Genomic DNA, 20,386 nt, shown 5'->3' with positions numbered 1-20,386 from the left:
ATATCCGCTGTTCGACTGTGTTGGTTTTTTCCAACAAGGTACTTGCTTTTGTCAGCATTTCTATCTTTTTTTTTCTCTATTTACCATGCACTGCGAGGAGGTAAACGTAGTCTTGCAGAAGGCTGCAAGCAAAAATAAATAACAAACAAAATAATAATATATTTTACATAATGAATCAAAAGTGGCTAAAAGCTCAATGTATCCGTTTTTTTTTTTTTTAATAATGTTCTACTTCCTACTTTTATCGAGCCGTGTTGAACTTGCAGTCAAGTCGCTGGTTCCCAGTCTTCTGCAGATACAAACATTGTTAGAAAAGACTGAATACGTCCCACTGAAAAAGTTTGACAAACCGTCAACTAGCTTTAAAAATGCGTAGCTTTAATTATTTTATTTTTTTTTAAATTCCGAAACATTATAAAGGGCCAGAATGGATTCGACGACCTTAACTAGCCTTATCCAGGAAGTGTCGCAAAAGGTCACATGTCTTATATAACGCCTTGTCTTCTGTAGCGATAAAAAAGTATTCCAGCCCTATCCCAAAGTTAAAGATATGCTCGAGAGACAGGAAAATTATATTGAGGACATATTTCGTAGGTCTAGCTTGAGAGTCGCCAATGTTATTGGATTTTATGTTTATAAGCATGGAAACCTGAGTTCAACTTTCGAGTAGTCTGATCGTTGAAGGAACCATGTGCCCGGGGCATTATTGTCGAGGAAACTTACCATGACAATAAGAAGCATGTCGTCTATGGATTTTCTAACACAATACACGTTGAAATACTCTGACAGTACACTTTTTGAAATGGTTTTAGTCTTAGTTATTTCAAGCTTGTCAGGGTGGGCTTTTTTGAATGCATGTCGTCGGGTTCGGGGTTATCAGTTCCAGTCACCACCCAAATAAAGTTTTTTTTTTTTTTTTTTGTTGTTGTTACGCGCGTCAGCGAGCTAGAGCGTGCGTGGCCGAGTTGTTACCGCGCTTGACTGTAGTGCAGGAGATATGAGTTCAACTCCAAGCAGCTGAAGGTTCTTTTATTTATTCTTTCTACTTGGCATTCTCGCAAATTTAAGAACTTCCTTGTCTGATCGAGTAACGAATGTTCTACGCGCCGAAAGTTCTAGCCGAATGTTCCAGAAACCCACGCGGCTTCAAAAGGTGCCCCCCGTGGCAAGCCGCAGTCAGTTTCGCCCCAGCGCTCGGTCCAGCTCTTACGCCGACTTCGGCGCCCGCGACGCTCTGTTGTTATTCTTTGTTTCCTTTTTGTTTTGGGCACAAGTTCGCCTCATTAAACAAACGTTCAGTATACTCAGTTATTCACCGCCTCATCACTTGTCATTCGTGACAATATTACGCATATTTTGGAAGGACGTCAATGAAATAATGAAAACAGCTTATGCTCACATAACGAATATGATTATGTGACATTAAGTACAGTGTCATCACTGCGACCAGGATGCAATGTAACCTAGAGCTACTCTTGTAAACTAAGGCCATTCCTCGCTACACTCTTTGTGGAAATTTAGATAGCGATGCAATCAGGCTTTATGTGTGCGACTCACAAAGAAATGCCTAAAAATATTAGACGTAACCCACACACCTAATAGGTAATGCCAGGTTTCAATACGTGTGGCGACTAAATTGGTATTAAAACAAAGTGAACTGATTATATTCCACAGGTAGAATAAACATTCATATAAAGATCAGAAGACTATCTTCTGCAGACCTACAATCATTCAGGCTAAAGAAACTTAAGATATGACATGTAGTGTCCCCAGCCAATGGTTGTACAAAACTACGTTCTAGAAATGTTTAGGGAGTTCATAAAATCAATTAGAATAACCTTGTTCCGACATACCTTTGTGGAAACACTCTGCCACTGCCTTTCCGTACGAACCGCCGGTTGAGCTTATGCTTTCTGTAGGGACTCATGGATAGAAATCATTTGAAACTTCAGCATAAGTCCGCGTTTACAAAAAATGAAAGATCATCATAGACATCATCATCAACTTTAAAATCACCAGAATTGTCCGGAAAGTAAGTTATAGCAGATGTTTTTGTTTCTTTTCTCTCCTCGATAGGTCTATCTCGTCCTTAACGAATCTTGGATTACTCAATGATTCAGTGTAGACCACTTTTCTGTGTAAGCATGCGATAATATACTCAGATCTTAGAATGTGATATATATTGAATTTAAGTTAATTAAAGTTTTATTGCATTCTTCTGACCGAGCCCGGTAGGGAGGTAGTGATAAAAAACATTTCTGTTTGACTGAGGCCTCCATCGCCCGTAGTTTGCAGCAAGCACAAAAATATTACAAATACAGATAAAAAAGAGAAAAAAAAAACTGTCACATTCGACTGCGTACTAAACGTAAAAAAAATCCCTCAAAAATCCATAAAAAATGCTGAGCAAAGAGCAATTATTAATATTTGGTTGATTAATTGCGTAATCATTAGAAAAAAGTCAAGTCATGTTCAAGAGAGTTTTTAATTTCACAATAAATATTTGTCTCATCATACAGGCACAAAAAACGCTGCACTCGTCACTGAGGCACAAGAAATAATGTTTAGAAAGGCTGGCACAAAAAAACATTAAAACAATAAATGTTAGAAATATCTTAATGCAGGCACCAAAACATTAGGTATATGTTCACTGAAAATCTTTGAAATCCCGAGGGTTCAAAATTATGCTCACATGTCCTATTTTGTTGTGAATGAGCGTGTAACATTTCGTCCTTGCTTTATGGAAAGGATAACTAGCACTCGGCATGGTCATCAAAAATGTTTAACAGTGCAGAAACTTTTTATTTTATTTTTTTTTTTCGTAATCAGCTTTTACATAGGATATTTTTTCGTGTGTCCTAATTTATACTGTTGTGCAAGTACCTCTATGCGATAAACCTTATGTTTTTAAATTATTTGCATATGATTCAAGTGATAAATCTGGTTTACTTCAACTAATTCGTGGTTTTTAAAATATGCACTACCATAAAATACTGTCAATACATGAGCATTTTTAAAAACACTCTGCACCCTTTCCTGGTATGTACGTGATTTATTGCAACAGTGCTTGACACAGTGCTTGAGATAAGGCAAGTTGGTTATTCATGCTTTGATTACAATTTGTTACAAAGGATTGCAAAGGCCAACACTGAGGCAAGGAAGAAAACACGGGATATGTCGCGTTGCCTTTCTCTTGTCAGTGTATTTATTTGTAATCCTTCTCCGCTCAGTTTAATCGAAGAATAATTTCATATAGTATGTCATTGTTGTTGTTTCCAGGACAAAACTTTCGTAAGAAAGTTTCAAGTAAAACAGTGAACAATATAGGTTTTTCTCAGGCCAGTTGGATATTAAGTTTGATATTTTGTAAATACAACATACCGATTTCGATAAATCATTTTTTAGTTTAGACATATGAGTTTTCCAGGAAAATTGCTCATTAAACTAAACACCAAGAACCTTCTGATATAGCACATGAGATACGAGGATAATATTTAAGTCCCGTTCTATTGCTGGGGCTAAATAATATGTATTTAGGTGCGAGGTGCGATTTTCCTCTTTCGCTGAAACATTTTATGTTGGTCGGGCTTTAAAGTATTTCGTTCGAGTAATTTAAAAGTTTCACGTGCAACCATTTGCCCCTAGCTGCGAAGTGTTTGTTGCGCTCTCATTAAAGAAAAGATTGTGTTATCAACGCACATCCCACTATCTAAAGAATTTATAATATTTGCTATGTCATTGATAAATATAGATAAGCAATAACAGTGGGCCTAATATGAATCCTTGAGGAACACCATCTTCTACTCGTTTCTGGGAACTTATTTTGTATTTATGGACAAGCTGTTTTCTCTTACATATGTACGACTTAATTAGATTATCTGGAACCCCAGGTACGCCACATGATTGTACTTTTAAAGGCAAACTGTCCTGCTGTTTTGAATCAAACGTCTTCAAACGTCTAACTAAGGTCAAGAAAAAGACCAGCCCGGAATAGTCTGTTTTCTATGTTGATTAAAATGTTGTCCGTTATACCCGTATGGGCTGATTACGCTATGTTTTCAAACATATCAAAACGTATTGAACATAATAAATGTTTTGAAGTGCCATCTTGTTTGGTTCACTAAGAAGCGGAATCCTCTTACTACCTTATTTAATATTAACATCATCCAAATCAGTTTGTCATAACAAGTAGATATTTAGCCATCTACATCTCTCACAATCTGTAATGGCAAAAACATATGGGATACTATACAGCTAAAGCTAACCGGATGTTAAGATTTCTCATACGAAACACAATGAATAGTTCTCGTGAAGTCAAAAATTCTCTATATTTCGCTAACACCAGACTTATCCAGGAGTATGGACGTGAAATTTGGTATCTCCACCAGCAGTATCTTAATAAACACATAGAGCTAATACGAACACGATCCGCCAGGTTTCTTTTCAATAACTACAAGCGTGATCAAAGTGTGACCGCTTTAATATGGCAACCTTTCGAAGCTCATCGTGGAAATTTTCGTTTGAATCTTTTTTATCGTATTTATTGTGAGCATAGCCGCATCAATAAAACTAAATATTTATTGCAACCTCACTTCATTTCTCACAGGCTCCAGAAATATTAGGCTTTATACATATCTAAAACTGACATTTTTAAATACTCCTTTTTTTGTGCACAACTCAGTATTCGAATAAGCTTTCCGAGAATCTTCTGTCAAAATATGTTAACTCGCAGTTTTTTTATGCTCTCACCAGGTCTTAATGTTTGCGACATATTCATATACTCAATTGCATTTGGTGAGTGAGTTTTCACTTGTTTTCAAGGTTTTCTAAGCTTTTTGTGCCTGCTTTGTGTTTCGCCGACCTATTCTAATGCCTTCACGGGCGCTATAGAGTATCTTAAATAAATAAATAAATAAATAAATAAAATAAATATTTGAATTTTGTGATCACTTTGTATTTAATTAGAAAAAACTTTGTCATCTAATGCCTTCATGATGTTTGGAAAAAATTATTAAAACAATTATTCGTTCGTAGCAGTGGCGTGTTTAAGAAGTTTTTTTCGAAAGGGTGTGAGGTGACTGGAATGCCAATGACTTTGGTTGCGGAGGAGAAAGGGGGGGGGGGGGGGGGGCTAAAACCCCATAAGTTCCCCCCCCCCTTCGGCTGCGCCGCTGGATGGTAGTTTTAATATAATTTTTATTGCCTTAATCACACATTAAGGCAGCCTTCGCAGTTTTTTTTTAATTATTTGGAAATATTCTAGCCTGCAGCATATTGTAACATATTCACACATGACATCGTAATCTTTCCTAGCCGGTGCAACAACGTTCTTTTGTTCTTTCTGAACAACGTTAACCTCCAAATTTCGACAATCCAAGCACTCATTACATTAAATAAATTTCCTATCAAACTCTTTCTAGCGATTTATTTGGTCCAGACATTTTGCGCGAACACAGTCGTTTTCCTGCTTTCAAGTTTTATTTTCAGTAGAACCAGCCTTGAGCTCGTGCTGAAACTTCATAAAGTCAGCACTAAAAATTCCGTTGCTTGTTTTGCTTGTGCTTGCGCTTTTTTTCAATTACATCAATACAAAAGACAAAGCACTACGCAAGCAATTCCCACGACAGCAGGAACTGCGCTATACAGGATATTTCAGAAGCGAGAAACGTTCACAACGTGCTATTTGCTTTGCATATTAAGCAAGCCAGCATCCGTATCCTTTCGTTTAATATATTTATCCTAAACATTCCTATCAGCATCACAGCTAATCCTTTTGTGGTCTGAGTGATTTAATGCGTGCTGCAAGTGCTGACGTAAATAACCACTAAATAAATAATTAAGCGCTATACACCCAGGCCACGTAGAAAATGAGCTTATGAAAAGCCATGCTAGAATATGACTCGTGGTAGAGTCACTTATTGCTGAAAACCGTTTCTTCTTACTTTTTAACAAGGGGAAATATTTTACAGTGAAACGGGCACGGGAACCTTTCTCTAGTCCGAACAAGTGTGGTATTTTGACACTTGATCCAGACTCTCTCGCGAACGAGGCCCCCCCCCCCCCCCCCCCCCCCAACCGCCGAAATTCTCTAGAAACAAACTGTATTATATTTACCGTGGCGCGAGTGATGAGATGGAACCCCCACGCTATGACCGAAAGGACATCGTGGTTTGGTCGGCATCGTGCATCGCTAACCGCCGCGCCTCCTTGTCGGTTCCAGGTGCGCGCCCTGTGCGACATGTCGATGGAGCAGCAGGTGCGGGACTACCTGAGCCACTGCCCGGTGCCCGGGCCCCCTTCGGTGGGGCCCGGAGGCCCTCAAGACGGGCAGGGCCCGGGGCCCGGAAGCCTGGGGCCCCCCGGGCCACACCCTCCACCGCAAGGGCCACCGCCGCCGCCGCCGGGCTGCGCACTGGGAGCCGGACGCATCCTGTCCCGGAACGCCAACGGAACCAGTGAGTCCAGGAATCGTTCAATCGGTCTATTCATGGATGATTACATTCATTTTTCGATCAACCACTCAATCAAGCTGCCAATGAATCAACCATGCAACCAATTCATTAATCGATGAGGCAATCTATCAATTAGTCACATTTTTTTTCACCCCCTCGCACACTGCTCGGATTAGACAACGCATCAAGGCAACGCCTCCCATACTTCCTTTCAACTTACGTTCAGACGCAGGCGACGTTATAAGCCTATGGGACCGAGCAGATAGCGTCAAAAATACACCATCGTGGTGTTCTTCGTGTTTTCATACGTGTTCTATTATCGTTAAGCGAATCATAAGCATACTTGCGCGTTTGACGCTGCTTTGATCGGTCCCACTGGCTCGTAGCGTCGGCTGCGTCTAGGCTTAAAGGGACACTCCAGCGGTTTCTTCGTGGTCCCCGACTTGTCTCAAAATTTGCTAAACATACCAACGAACATCGCTGAAATAATATCCAAGGTATAAGGTCAAAACATCTGTATATGCAAATTTTTCTCTTTATGGTGTTTTTCAAACTGAAAGTCTTTAGTGACAACAACGAAAAAGGTACACCAGTAAAAGGCATGGGTTCACTCTTTGAACTGTAGATTTTGTTCCCGGCTGATTAGAGGCAATTAAAACTTGTTGTTGGCCTAGTTGCTTCATAATGCAGTATAGAATTTTTTTTTTTTTTTTTTGCGCGACACAGGGGACAGTTACAAGCGGACATGCGCTTGTCCGTGTCTACTCGCTTGTGATTGTCCCTTGTGTCGCGCAAAAAAAAAAAAGATTCTAGACTGACTACAAGCAGTTTCATGCTGTCAAAACAAAGTGAAAACGAATGTTTTGGAAGTTCGCTCTAGTACCCGCGCACCAGCATGAAACAAAAGCTCGGCACACTCTATGTTTTAGACTGTTCGTTCGACTGGCAAGTCTGCCTGAAAAGTGAAGAAAAAAAAGCAGTGAAAAGTACAGGTATATTTGAATGTTGGTTTTCGCAACATTTTCATTTGCCGATTTCACAATGCCTGTTATGAATTTCACGATAACTATCAGCATACCGCAAAGGGTAATATGGCCCACCACGGCCTTGCAATCTTGGCGAAGGTGTCGCCGTCGTGCGAGAGACATGGTAGCGGGGCTTTTTTATGCTGCCGAGGGAAAGACTTCCACTCCGTAAGAAGTAGAAGGAAAGGAAACGCGATGGCACTTACGAAGACAGTCTTATGCACGTGATGGCTGCATGCAACCGAATACCTTACGGGTGTCCGAGGGGCAGTCGTGTAAATGTTACGAAAGAAAATTCCACTGACCCCTATGCCCCTTGTTGGTAGTCGAGGTAGCCTAGTACACATTATGGGGAAACGTTACGAAGCACGTTACCAATTATCTATGCCTTGAAAAAAGAAAAACAAAAAGACAATAGCAGCAGGTTATTGAGAGCTATCCTGGGGGGAATCTTGCTGAAGAATTCAGGTGCAAAACACGTCTAGATTTAAAAGGGCTTGCACGCCTTACTGAAAAAAAAAAAGAACTGAACGCTACTGGTTGTTAAGGGACACCCGTCTGCGACTTCTTTAAAAAAGTATCGATATACGTTATTGATTAGCGAGAGAGAGTTAGTGCTATGACAAAGGAATTTTTACGTATGCAATTTGTGAAACCTTTACTAAGTTTGTCCTGAAGTCGACTCATTTTCTTTGAGGGAAATTTTCATAATCCGTTTTCTCACCAGTTCCTTGCCCATCGACCTATATTCTTATATATCGTCCAGTTCACTCGAGCATTTCTGGAACATGTATACACATATTTATTTTCCTTTGCGTAGGTCAATATGACCCCCGTAAAGCGAGTTACTTTCTGTGAGTCAAATTGATCCACTTATATATTTTGCTTTATGAAATTTACGAATGATAACTGCTGCTTAAACCTTATATTTGTTATTCGCATTTTGCCTCCAATACCCACTCACTTGCATGACGCAACTCCACATAAATCCGTGCTTTACTGTTCTACTTTACCTCTCACCGAGTTTTGAATTTCGCCTACGTTGATTGTTGTTTAGCAGCAGTTGCGCACTGTTATACCTGTACCTCCCCCAACTTCCGGTGTTTTAGAGCTTTGCAAAAATAATGAAACTCTGGTCAACGTTCTTTGGACTCAACCAATATAGCGTGATTCTTTCCCATAAAAATAAAACAGACATGCCACCCAATTGTTTGTAACCTTCGAAGCAGAACTGGAGCTGGTTTATGCTGCTCCTTTTTGGATAATCAGCACCAGTTTTGGAGTTACATTCAGTTGCAGGCACGGGCCTCGACTGAATATTGGAGAAATGACCGCGGGATATGATGCAGACGTTCGTTGATATAATTCAAAATAAATTAATTTGTACGCAGACTGTTAGATAAAGCATCACCCGTCAGTGCTTGCACTTCTCGCTTTCTATCAAAAAAAAGTATGGGTCCTTTCACTTTTTGCATTGCTATACACGTCCTATCATCAGTGCTCCCCCATGATGATGGTGGCTCCAAAATGAATATTTTGTAACGAATGTCAGGTGGCTGCAACATTCATTTAATTATTCACATACAATCTAAACAAGGTCAGCAGCATTGACAGAACTTGATTGGAGTAACGCGGCGCCTTGGTGGCTACAAGGTGAAGCGCCGGTTTGCGGATCCTCAGGTGGCGGGTTCGAATCCCGACCAAAGAGACCACAATCTGTCGGAGGCTTATTGAGGAGGCGGCGCCGTGTAAATGATATTTCGTTTAAACCTCAAATTACCGGTCCTTCCCTGGGGCGTGCCACGTTCCCTCTGTTGGTTTGGCACGTAAAACTCCCAAATTGGAAATTGCAATTGGAGTGCAACATTTCTTTATAATTACCTACATGGTGTTGACTCAAGCACCGCTATGGTGAGCTACAAGGGCCAGGTATGAGAATAGCTGGCTTGTCCCTGTGACCTAGAGTATCCAAATGCATTTTGTCTCAGCGTTACTACCCCCTTGTATTATCTCAAAACTAAGAGCAGCACTACAACTGCGCTCCGCTTTGCATCCGCGCTTCCAGGCTGCTTTTGCCTTTCTACTCTCGACCACTTGGGAGTGCAAAAACAGCTACCTCTCGCTGTGAATGTTCCATTTTTGTGCAAGTTTTTTTTTCTCTATTCTGTTCAGCTGGCCACTTTCACGTGTAATGAACAAACCTGCTCAGCTAAAGCCCATAAGAAGCGATCTCTGGGGTTCTGCAGCCCTCAGATATACTCCGCTCAGCTCAGTACGCCTGAATCGCTGAATGGCACTTACCCGCGCGATCGTCACAGCTCAACTCAGCGTTGGTGAAAATACTGCCGGATCAGTATATTGAACTTTCGGGTGTTTCCCGACACAGCGGATTCGCGGAAAAAGAGACGTCAGACAGCCTTACGAAAGCAACAACTGAACGGAAAATATAAGAAGTCACCATAATGTTCACAGCGTTTTATTTTAGAGCACAGCTCTCAGGCACCCATTTCTGGCTTGAGCTCCGTCGCCGTCGCGGTCGCCGTCGGCGTAACCGCGGTGCATTATGGGTAAATTTTCTCGAAGGAACCCGAAGTCCTCCCGAAAGACCTCGGGTTCCTTCGGGAGGACCTCGGGAGAACCGCGGGCTCTTTCGAGAGGACCTCGGGTTCCTTCGGGAGGACCTCAGAGGACCTCGGGTTTTTTCGGGAGGACCTCCGGTTCCTTCGGGAGGACCTCGGGGGGACCTCGGGTTCCTTCGGGAGGACCTCGGGAGGACCTCGGGTTCTTTCGGTAGGACTTCGGGTACCTTCGATGATCTCAGGGCGGGGGAGGGGGGGGGGGGTGGGTCACGTGACCTCGGGGGGAGGTCACGTGACGCACCCCCCCCCCCCCCCCCCGAGAACACGTGACCCTCAGTACCCTTCTCTCCTCCACCTCAAGAGCTGCGCTCTAATTCGGCGTTACAGGGAGTTGTAAACGGCTTTCATTTTTTTTACGGCAATCAAAACACAAACGTATATAAATTAAATAAGCTAGACATCCCCAAACATATATCAAACAGAGCACGCATTGTAGGGCTCAGCCATTTACTTTACTGAAAGAAGATATTTGAGTGAGTACAATGCATTATTTTCATTTTAACTCCCGGTGTGCCCTGAGCGAAAAATAGCCTCATTAGACCATTAAAAAAATTCGTGATATTGAATTTTAATTTCGCAGGTAGCATGTTTTTGGATCGGAGTATTTGGTGAACTCTGACACAACACGCCTTTCTGACACTAGCTGAATCGAGTTTAAGTGCAACGATAACACAGCCCTTGTGCTCACTACATGCTCAGAGCGCGTACTCAAACAATGTTTGACTCACGTACTCAGATAAATGACGCAGCAGCTACTACATGACATGCAACGTTTGTCGCCTTCCAGAATCCGCACGGGCTACAAACGTTTCTGACTACTAATGTAGCATGATATATCGGTAGTTGATTTCTATTTGATAATGCGTACATGACAGTGCAGGTCGTCTGGCACTGCCTTGGGAATGTGCGCAGCAATCTTTGTGTCCGCACCGCAGCGTGAGTTCTCTCTCGTCCTGCCGGCGCCTCCTCGCGGCTGGTGGAAGGACGCGTTTCCATGGCAACTGCATTCCATCACTTCGTTATTTTGCCTTTAGCAAGTTTTTATTTTTCAACGTCCCTCATCGCTTGTTCCTGTTGCTTTTATTCGCTTCTCCTTTTTTTATGGCGGTGCAATATCTAAAGACAAACAGTGAAAAGAGCCAGGATGCGATAGTTTACTTTAGCTCCGCGTCATATTTTACTCGAGGCTTTTGCTTTTGTTTCTACATCTCCTTTTATTGGCCTAGACGATCGTTCTTGCTTGCGCAGTTTTTTTTCATGTTTTTTTTCTTGTTGTTAAGGTTAGAAGTTTGTGTATATGTCGCGATTACTTCTTTTTTCTCTTCTCGTATATTTATTTTATCACCGTCTTCTACGTGCAGCCTGTTTCACGTTTGGTACACTTTTTTCTGCTTCTGGGTTTCTGTCATTTTTCTGCTTCTTTTACTTTTATCTGGTCTCCGCTTCACATCCAACGCACTAGCCGCCGAGCCTTTCGTGTGCCCGTTTTTGCTCTAACCGGATGTTTTATCAATTTTGTAATTTTTTTCTTTGTATCGAGTATAAATGCTGCAACAAAAAAAAAAAAAAAAAAGAAAAGAAAAGCAAGGCCGGGTTTTCTGTCAAATGGCGCACCCGTCGTAAATATCCGGAGGTCCATAAAGACAAACGTAGAGGGAGGTAGCCGGGTTATGGCCACGTCCTTCTTCTAATTGAAAGTCGAGACATTAAGCGGTTTCTCCGGGGAGCATATCCATCGCTTTCTCGGATGGAGACCTGAATAATTTAACTTCCATGTGACAAAGCCCTTGACCATCAATCAACGGAAAATTATATTTTTGTTTATATATCCCACGTCATGACTTATCATTTGTGAAAGAGAAGAATGTGAAAAAAAAATTAAGGGGAGGACAGGTAAGACTGCTTGCGCGTAGGAATGCGAAAGCATTATAGTCCCGCGCGGTCGCCTCAGAGTTCATCGCACGAAGCACAAAACGAGCACGGATGAAGTGCGAAGCGCACCTTTTGCACTCGGCGCTCCGGCAATGACATCATGCTCCCGCACTGCGCAGGCGCAGCGCCCTCGCCGGCTTCTCGGCTTCCGTGACAAAGCATCTGCGTTGCTGCGCTTTTCTTTGTGTTTTACATTTCAGGCGCTTTCACTTTGACCTTGAGCGGCACGTGTTTGATGGCGTGTTCTTATGGCCATCCTTCGGGCACAACGCCGAAGCCTTTTCGCGCAATGGAAGATGTTAAGCTTTAGCCTTAACACGACACTTCTTCCTAGTGCCCTGCAAGTAGTACCACAACTTATCACTTGCTACTTTCTTTTTGTAACAAAATATCAATTTCGCTACGCTTTGTGGAGAAGAACCGACAACATACTTTATTTTCCACCGAAGGAAAAAAACGATAGTTCGTAACGTGTTCTGAACAATGTGTACAACGCTAACAATGTCCTTCACTCAGTTTGCTCTTCAGTATGAGCCGCAATTATCACGCACCGAGTGAACAAACGAGTAAAGGTAAGCACAAAGTTGGACTTCAACAGAATGTTTTTTTCAGAACAATACTAACGAGAAAGGGGTAGTGTAATAAAAATGTATGGAAAATTTCTAGGCAATTGTATTACAAACATAAAATATTTTCGCATCACACGCCTACGCTCAAGGTGCTTTTCGTCAGAGTTTAATGCGCACCATGTGTACACTGGATAGTGGATCTTAGAATGAAGCGATTGTGCCTCTAATCGGGCTCACGAACCGGGCGATTTTCCAGAGCCTTCCATACTCTCAAGCTCATATTCCTCAGTGCGCGCAGGTGGTGAAGTTCCTCCTCGCCTACCTCACTCCTCCTCGCCTACCCAAGTCACATTGCCTTCCCGTTAACCAATCAGTGACGAGCACCTTATTCCTCCTTTCCCACCCGTCAACCAATCGGTGTGGAGCCTCGTGGCCGCGCTTTTTTCTGGGCTTCACGAAGTGTCGAACACCCAACCAAAAGAACGTTTCGCGTTAATATGAGTCCTTCCGCACGCTGCCTTCGGCCCTTTGGGAAAGGGCGCAACTGTCTCGTCCCCTTCCCGGTTTCCATCTTTCCACTTTGTGATGAAGAGAGTGCATGGTGGTCCCAAAGCAGGCACCGATCCAGCCACAATTGCCGCGTGTCCCAGGCGACTTGCGTCGTCGCCAGCCGGACCCCTGTTAGGCTTTGGTGAGAAAACACGCCGGAAACCACCGGTTTCTGGCATGTTTCCGGCACCTTGTCCGTTAGGGAGGCTCCTATAAACGACGCAGCTAGAATGCTTTTCAGAACACCAACATAAATAAATCTTAGAAATGTACATTGCGAGGGTGCTCAAGGACAACACCCAATTCATCTTCGCCATGATCATCACCACTGCCGTTCTCAATTGTCCTATTCGTTTTCTCTTTCTCTGATCACCACGAGCACGGGCGTCTGAGTTTAAATTTTCCAAGAGCAGTAGCTCAATAATTCTGTCCCCGGAACTGCATATCTTGTCCTCGCAACGTGGTTTCAATATATATATATATATATATATATATATATAACTTCTCAGTTATATACCCACGCCTTCGGCCTCCCGCCACCATGCCCATTATATATATATATATATATATATATAAACGAAATTGTGCAGATGAATGAACCGTACTTAATCCAATGAATTAAAGAATCCAAGTTTCCAGGAACCCGCCGAAAGCCAAAATATATATATATATATATATTTATATAATATAATATATATATTATATATATGTATAATTTATATATATATATAATATAAAAATATAAATATATATATATATATATATATATATATATATATATATATATATATATATATATATATATATATATATATATATATATATATATATATATATATATATACTTATATATATGCCAGTGCCGCTGCACACAGCAAAATCAAACTAAAGTCTAGAGTGCCCAGGCTCCTCATCGGCTAATTTGTTCAGCTTCTCCCTTCATCAACCTCTGAAAGGTCGCCATAGGCATGGACAGATAATAGCGCTCAAGTGAGGATAGTTATCAAAAGAACCCGACTGAATTTCGTAAAGCTTCTATGTGTAATATTCGAAGTCCACCAGTCTATCTTGGCTAAGTTCACTGGGTAACCCGGTTAGCTCGAACACAATACGGAGTTTTAGAATAGAAGGACCCTACGCTTGGAGGGCCCCAACACCCTGGTGCGCCTTGTTCTAGAACTGTCTAATAACTTTGTGAGTGTTTTACTTTATTGCTTGGGCGGAAGCAGAGATGCTTAATATTTGAAATATAAGTATTTGAAATCCGCATTTAAAATACTGCGAGTGCTTTGTATCTAATTACATGTTAGGGAATTTATTTGTTCGCCGTGCTCCCAAACAAAAAAGATTTATTTTATACTCTTATATTTCAAATACTGCCCCAATACGATGGTCACTGTTCATCGGAATCAAGTACAATTTTGGAGCTCTTCGTTGCAACGCTAAACATATAACAAAAATAACAAGATAATAAAGGAGAGGGTAGAATGATTTTCTTTTTTGTTCGGTGCCTTTAGTTATTGATAAACGTCGCATTAATGCGAGGGTGTTTGAAAGGGCTTTGGTGTGCTAGTAGGCCTTTCAAATAAAACTCGCACTTAATATATTTTTTATTTATTTTTATTTATTGATACTTTCACACCTTGCCTGGTTTTTACACAGGGTTGGTGACGTACTATAAAATGTAAAACATCATGGGACACATAATAAAGTTTAAAAATATCAATACATAAAAGCAGAGACAAATCATAAATTTAAGGCACGTTGTCAAACGCCATGCCATATATCTTTTTCACAAAATCACAAACATTTGTTAAAATGAAGGTTTCCTTAGGATGTTCGTTCCATAGCGTAATTGCCCTTGGAAAGAAACTAAATTTGAAACAATCATTTTTCACGACTGCTTCCCAAGGTGTACATGCTATGAAGGTGTCGCGTACAGTCACCAACGTGCACATTCATGTATTATTCTTATCAATTCTAACTAAACCATAAAGGATTAGAAAAATTAATCTTTGGAGATCACATTTCGTTGGTAAGTCAAGAGCAGGGAGTTCGGAAAGTCTACAAACTTCAGTGGGGTAATGGGAACGATGCTTTTTGTTGAAAATGAACCTGGATGCAAGCGTTGGGATTTGTCGAGTTTTGACAAATGTATCACTCTATATATATCCCATACTATTTTTGCATATTCGAGAACAGGTCTCACCAAGGTTTTGCAAGCCAGGATTTTTTGTTTTGTTTATTTTTGGCCAAGCATCTAGCGAGATTTCTTTTTAGATACCAGATTTCTTGGTTAGCTTTCGTGGAAACATTTCCCACGAGAGTATTCCAGCGGAAACCACTCGTGAACGTCAATCATAAATACATATTTTTGTCTGCATGGACTAGTGTGGTATCACCTGTGGAGTCATCACAACTTAAGAATTTCTTTCTTCTCGTATTCGAAATAAAGACTGATTTCCGAAGATTTGGCTCCATTCGCCATTCGTCGCACCCCAGCTTCATTTTAAGCAGATTACCGTTTAGTTCATTTGATCTTGAACAGTTTCGATTTTCTTTTGCAATATACAATCATGAGCAAACAACTTAACACACCACAGCAAATGTCGTCTATGAACAATGAAACAAAATGATAGACGTTTAGAAATCTCTGGAATGCGAAACTATCGACTAACACATCGTTTACAAACAAGCCCGCGTTTGCACACCAGGCGAGGGCACCGCGCGCGCGCAGAAACCAGATTCGGCCTAGGTGAATTAATTGCGCATGCCCAGTGCCGACAGCAGCACCACCGCAGCGGCGTGACGTCAGAGAGTTGGGTTGGTCTATAGGGCAGCTCTTGAGGAGGAGGAGTGGAGGGTACGGAGGGTAGGGTATGCCCCTCCTCCTCCTCCATACCCTCCCCTCCTCCTCTCCTCCTTATTCTCCTCTACCCTGCTCCTCTCCCCCTCCTAAGCTTCTCCTCATCCTCCTCCTCCTTCCTCCTCCTCTCCTCTTGCCGCTGAGTCTGTCCGTGGGTGACGTGGCACGAAGTCATGGTGTCATTTTCCCCGCTAAATTTAGCGGGGAAACTTAACCCGCCAGTGTTAGCGGGGAAGCTTTTCCGTTAAATTTAGCGTGGAATTTTTTCCGCTAAATTTAGCGAAAAAATTTTCCACTAGCTTTAGCGGGGAAACGTACCATAATGCAACGCGTGGTTACACCGACGCCGACGCCGCTAACCCGGAAACAGGCGCCTAAGAGCTGGGCTCTAAAAAGTGGCCCTAGCACATTACCCTGTGGTACTCCTGAAGCAACAGGAACGAGCCCAGACACACAGCCTCCAGATTCCACATATTGTACTCTAAATGATAGATATGAGCCGAAGCCAGTTGGTAAACGCTAGGCTTCTAATAATGCTTGAAATTTTATATTCATTTATGATAACATAATTTATCAAATTAATTTGCTAAGTCTAAGAATATTATGTCGATCTGACCATGTTTTTTTATAGTGCGGCTCTTATAGCACGTTTACACTTGCGGATCCGCTTGCGAATGCGCCCAGCTTTTGGCTCTGAGGCGAAACGCTGGGCGGAAAACGCGGCGGCAAGCCGTATAGGTCCAAGACCTAATTAATTCTGCAACCGAACGAGACGTTACGCAGACCGGAAGTGGCATTCTTGTGGAGCGCGACGCTGCCTACGTCACGAAAACGCGTTCTTCCGAAAGTAGTAACGCCCGGGAGAGACAGCCGAGGTGGCAGGTCTCGCGTCTTCTCGTCATATTTGACGGGATGTTACGAGAACAGCCGGCTGCAGCCGGCGCCGCCGCCGCCGCTCGGAGGAAATAGATGTACACACAGCCCGCTCGTCGCCATCGCCGCCGGGAGCGTATCCGCTACCGCGGCAGCGGATTTCTTTTCAGGTATAAACGTACCATTAGGCGCCCGTTTCCGCGTTTCGCGGCGTTGGCGTCGCCGTCGGCGTAACCACCCAGCTATATTTAGCGGGAAATTGAATTGGTTTTGAAAATCACGTGACGTCACTTTTCCCGCTAGATCTAGCAAAGAAACTGATTTCTTATGGCCGTAACGGGACACGAAGTTATGTGACGTCACTTTTTTCCGCTAAAATTAGCGGGGAAACTGAATTGGTGTTGAGGTCACGTGACGTCAATTTCCCCGCTAAATTTAGCGGGGAACCTTAACTCGCTAAATTTAGCCGGTTTAAAGAGCAGGAAAGGAGGGTATGGAGGAGGAGGAGGGGCATATCCTCTCCACCGTACCCTCCCCCTCCTCCTCAAGAGTTGCGCTCTAATTTCGCATTACAGCTACTTGTAAACGTCTTTCAGTTTTCGTTGTTATTTTTTTGGGTGGTGGGAATGTTGTGCATTATTTTGTTTATATTATACCCGACTGCCATATGCCAAGTACCTTCGTGTACTACAGCTGCAACTTGCTTTTTTAACACTTAAATTTTGGTGTATTTTTTTTTTGCTTTAAAGATTTGTGTAAAATTAAGTAAAAACTACATTAATGCGGTCTTTACACGCGAGTTATATAGCTAGGGAAACAAAATATAGGGGGCTAATCGTCACGATAGTTTGGCTAATTAACTAAAGCATCTTATTTTTTTATGCGTGCAAAATAAACATTTCAGTTTAATTCGAAACTTTCTGAGCGTCATCGAAAACCACTAAATAAAATATTAAAGGGACTTTGAGCATGCGGCAAGCGCAACCGCTAAAGCGGTTTTGAACGGGGTGACCCAGAGATCCAATACTATTTCACGCAATTTTGAACACGAACGGATACGCTTCGCGGTTGCGATTCGAACGCCAGTATGAATGCACCTTCATTTTCTGTGTTTTCTCATCGTCATCATTGTGCCTGTAGCACGAGTGGTAAATTTAGCGCACTACTACGGCTGCCTATGCGCTCAAATAATTTTTTTAATCACTGATTTTGTAGTTTTTTTTTAATTCAACAACTTTCTTATTGAAACGGTATATTTATTTTCACTAAGTTAATCAACACATTTTACATACATATTCAACATATTGTTACCTTTGTTTATCTATATTATATCTCGCTTCCCGTATAACTAATCTGAACAAAACCAGAATAATGTAACGTACACTGCTTGAAAAAAAAAAAACTGTAAGGTTTAAAAAAAAAAAAAAACATTTTTACAGTAAAGCTGACATTTGGGCTAGTTGGTAGCCTAACATATTGAAGGTATTTAGCGCACAAGGATAAACGCACCTTAGCAGCACTTATCATCCAGGCGAAAAAAGAAGAATCACTGGGCTTGGACGGCGTTTGGTATTATGCGGACGAAAGCTACTGCGCATGCTCAAAACGCGCTCCACGGAACCAGTAGACCAAGATGGCAGCACCCAGAGGGCAAGCATTGGAATGGTCTGTTATAGACTCCACTCTTATTTATGGGCGCGGTCTTTACCTCGGGTCTAATTTACATATAAAGTGTCAAACTATGGGAACAAGAAATATTTCTAAAGGTATTTGAAGATGATTAGACACCATTGGTAGTATTTATATCTGTAATTTAATTACTTTCCTGAAAAAGAGTAATTGGAGATTTAATTAAATGCATTTTTACCAAGTATTTTCTATTTAGGTACACGTAGCATGGCGCATTGGATAGAGTAACGTTCACACAGAAAGAATAAATACACTGTTTTGTATTTCAATACATTTTTGCGAGTATGTGTCCCGTTCCTGGGCGGAACATTAACAAACGCCAAAGTTTGCCGGCCGAGTCTGCGTAAATCGGAGTAGTTTCCAACACACTATAGTTCCAATGGCAGGTTTCTTTTTCTTTTTTCAGTTTTTAGAAAAAGAAAACACGGAACAGAACCGAAATTCCACTTTCAAGTTAACTTTATCGTGCAATGTAGAAACGCTCTGTAACCCGACGGCTTGCATTAGCGCTAGGAATCGATTGTCCTCCGAAATTGATGTGGTGACGACAGGCGACACTCGTTAAACCAGCATGCAAAATAGCGGCTTTCTCTCCCGTTCCTAATTTTTCTTTTTCTTTTTTTTTTTTCCCCTTTTTGGCTTTTGAAGGTTGACGGTGATTTGCCTAACGGAACACTGTAGCAGGTGGCATCGCTAACCAGCGCGCCTCCGGTCCCAGGAGGAGCTGGGCGGTTAATGAGTCGTCTTTTTATCGCCACTTTAGGACGATGAAAACAATAACGACGATTAAAAAGCAAACATATTCGCTGGATGGCGTTCGCTTGGTGGCACGAAGCACATTCCCGTCGGGAAGGGGGTTGAAGAAATCCCGAGGAAAATTAAGACAAAATAAACGCGCACGTGAACGAGGGGGGGACGTGGCGATGAAGAAAAATTAGCGTGGCCGAACGGCTGACCCGGGCCCTTAACGGCCGACCAGCGGGCGTCTGAGTTATGCGGGGGCATTGTTATTCGGAAGGCGCGAGATGCTCGGAGCACGATAAACTCCGACCCCCGAGCAGAGGACACGTGCCCGCCGCCGGCTCGGGGTTCGAGGTTTCGAGCCCAGAAGTAGTCCCTGGCGTCGCGCCCTGCGCGCGACAAGGGGTTCTTCGACCGAACAAATCGCACCGACGATTAGAGACACCGCTGAGTGGCGTCGTTGATAAGGGCCGTGACCACCGTCTCGTCTTGTCTGCGCAATCAGACGTTTCCGTTCACATTTCTTTTTTCTGAGCGTGAATTTTTTTCTTGCGCGACAATGCGAAATATATCTTTTCTCTTCAGTATCGTTTTTATTTATATTTATGTTTAGGCCTCTTCGAAAAAGTGGGGACGGGAAAAATTCGCGGAAAACAAAAATATCCAAACAATGCGAAAAAAACCTAGTTGCGAGCACACTCGTTAAATTGCAAACAAGAACGCTGCCGTCAAAAACACAAAATGCATTAAAATACGGAACCAACAGCACAATCACGTGGGGCTTTTTTCCATCGCGCTCAAAATGCACAAATTGTCTTCTCTTTCCCGTCTTGCCGTTCTCTTTTTGTCTGGTGGTGGAACGTTTCGTTGGGATTAAATGCGCACTACATCGCTTAACTCCTCTCTTTCTTTCTTTCTTTTTTCGGGATTTTCAGAAAATATCAGACAAACAAGAGGTTTGCCGAATGACGTAAAAAACGTACAACAAAAAAAAAATTGTTCCCTCGCATTGTTGCACTTTAAGAGTGAGAAACGAAATGTTGACTCCGTG

Source organism: Ixodes scapularis, unplaced genomic scaffold (genome assembly GCF_016920785.2).
Source record: "Ixodes scapularis isolate PalLabHiFi unplaced genomic scaffold, ASM1692078v2 PGA_scaffold0__279_contigs__length_252992795, whole genome shotgun sequence".
Classification (NCBI taxonomy): domain Eukaryota; kingdom Metazoa; phylum Arthropoda; class Arachnida; order Ixodida; family Ixodidae; genus Ixodes; species Ixodes scapularis.
This window is presented reverse-complemented; position numbering follows the sequence as displayed.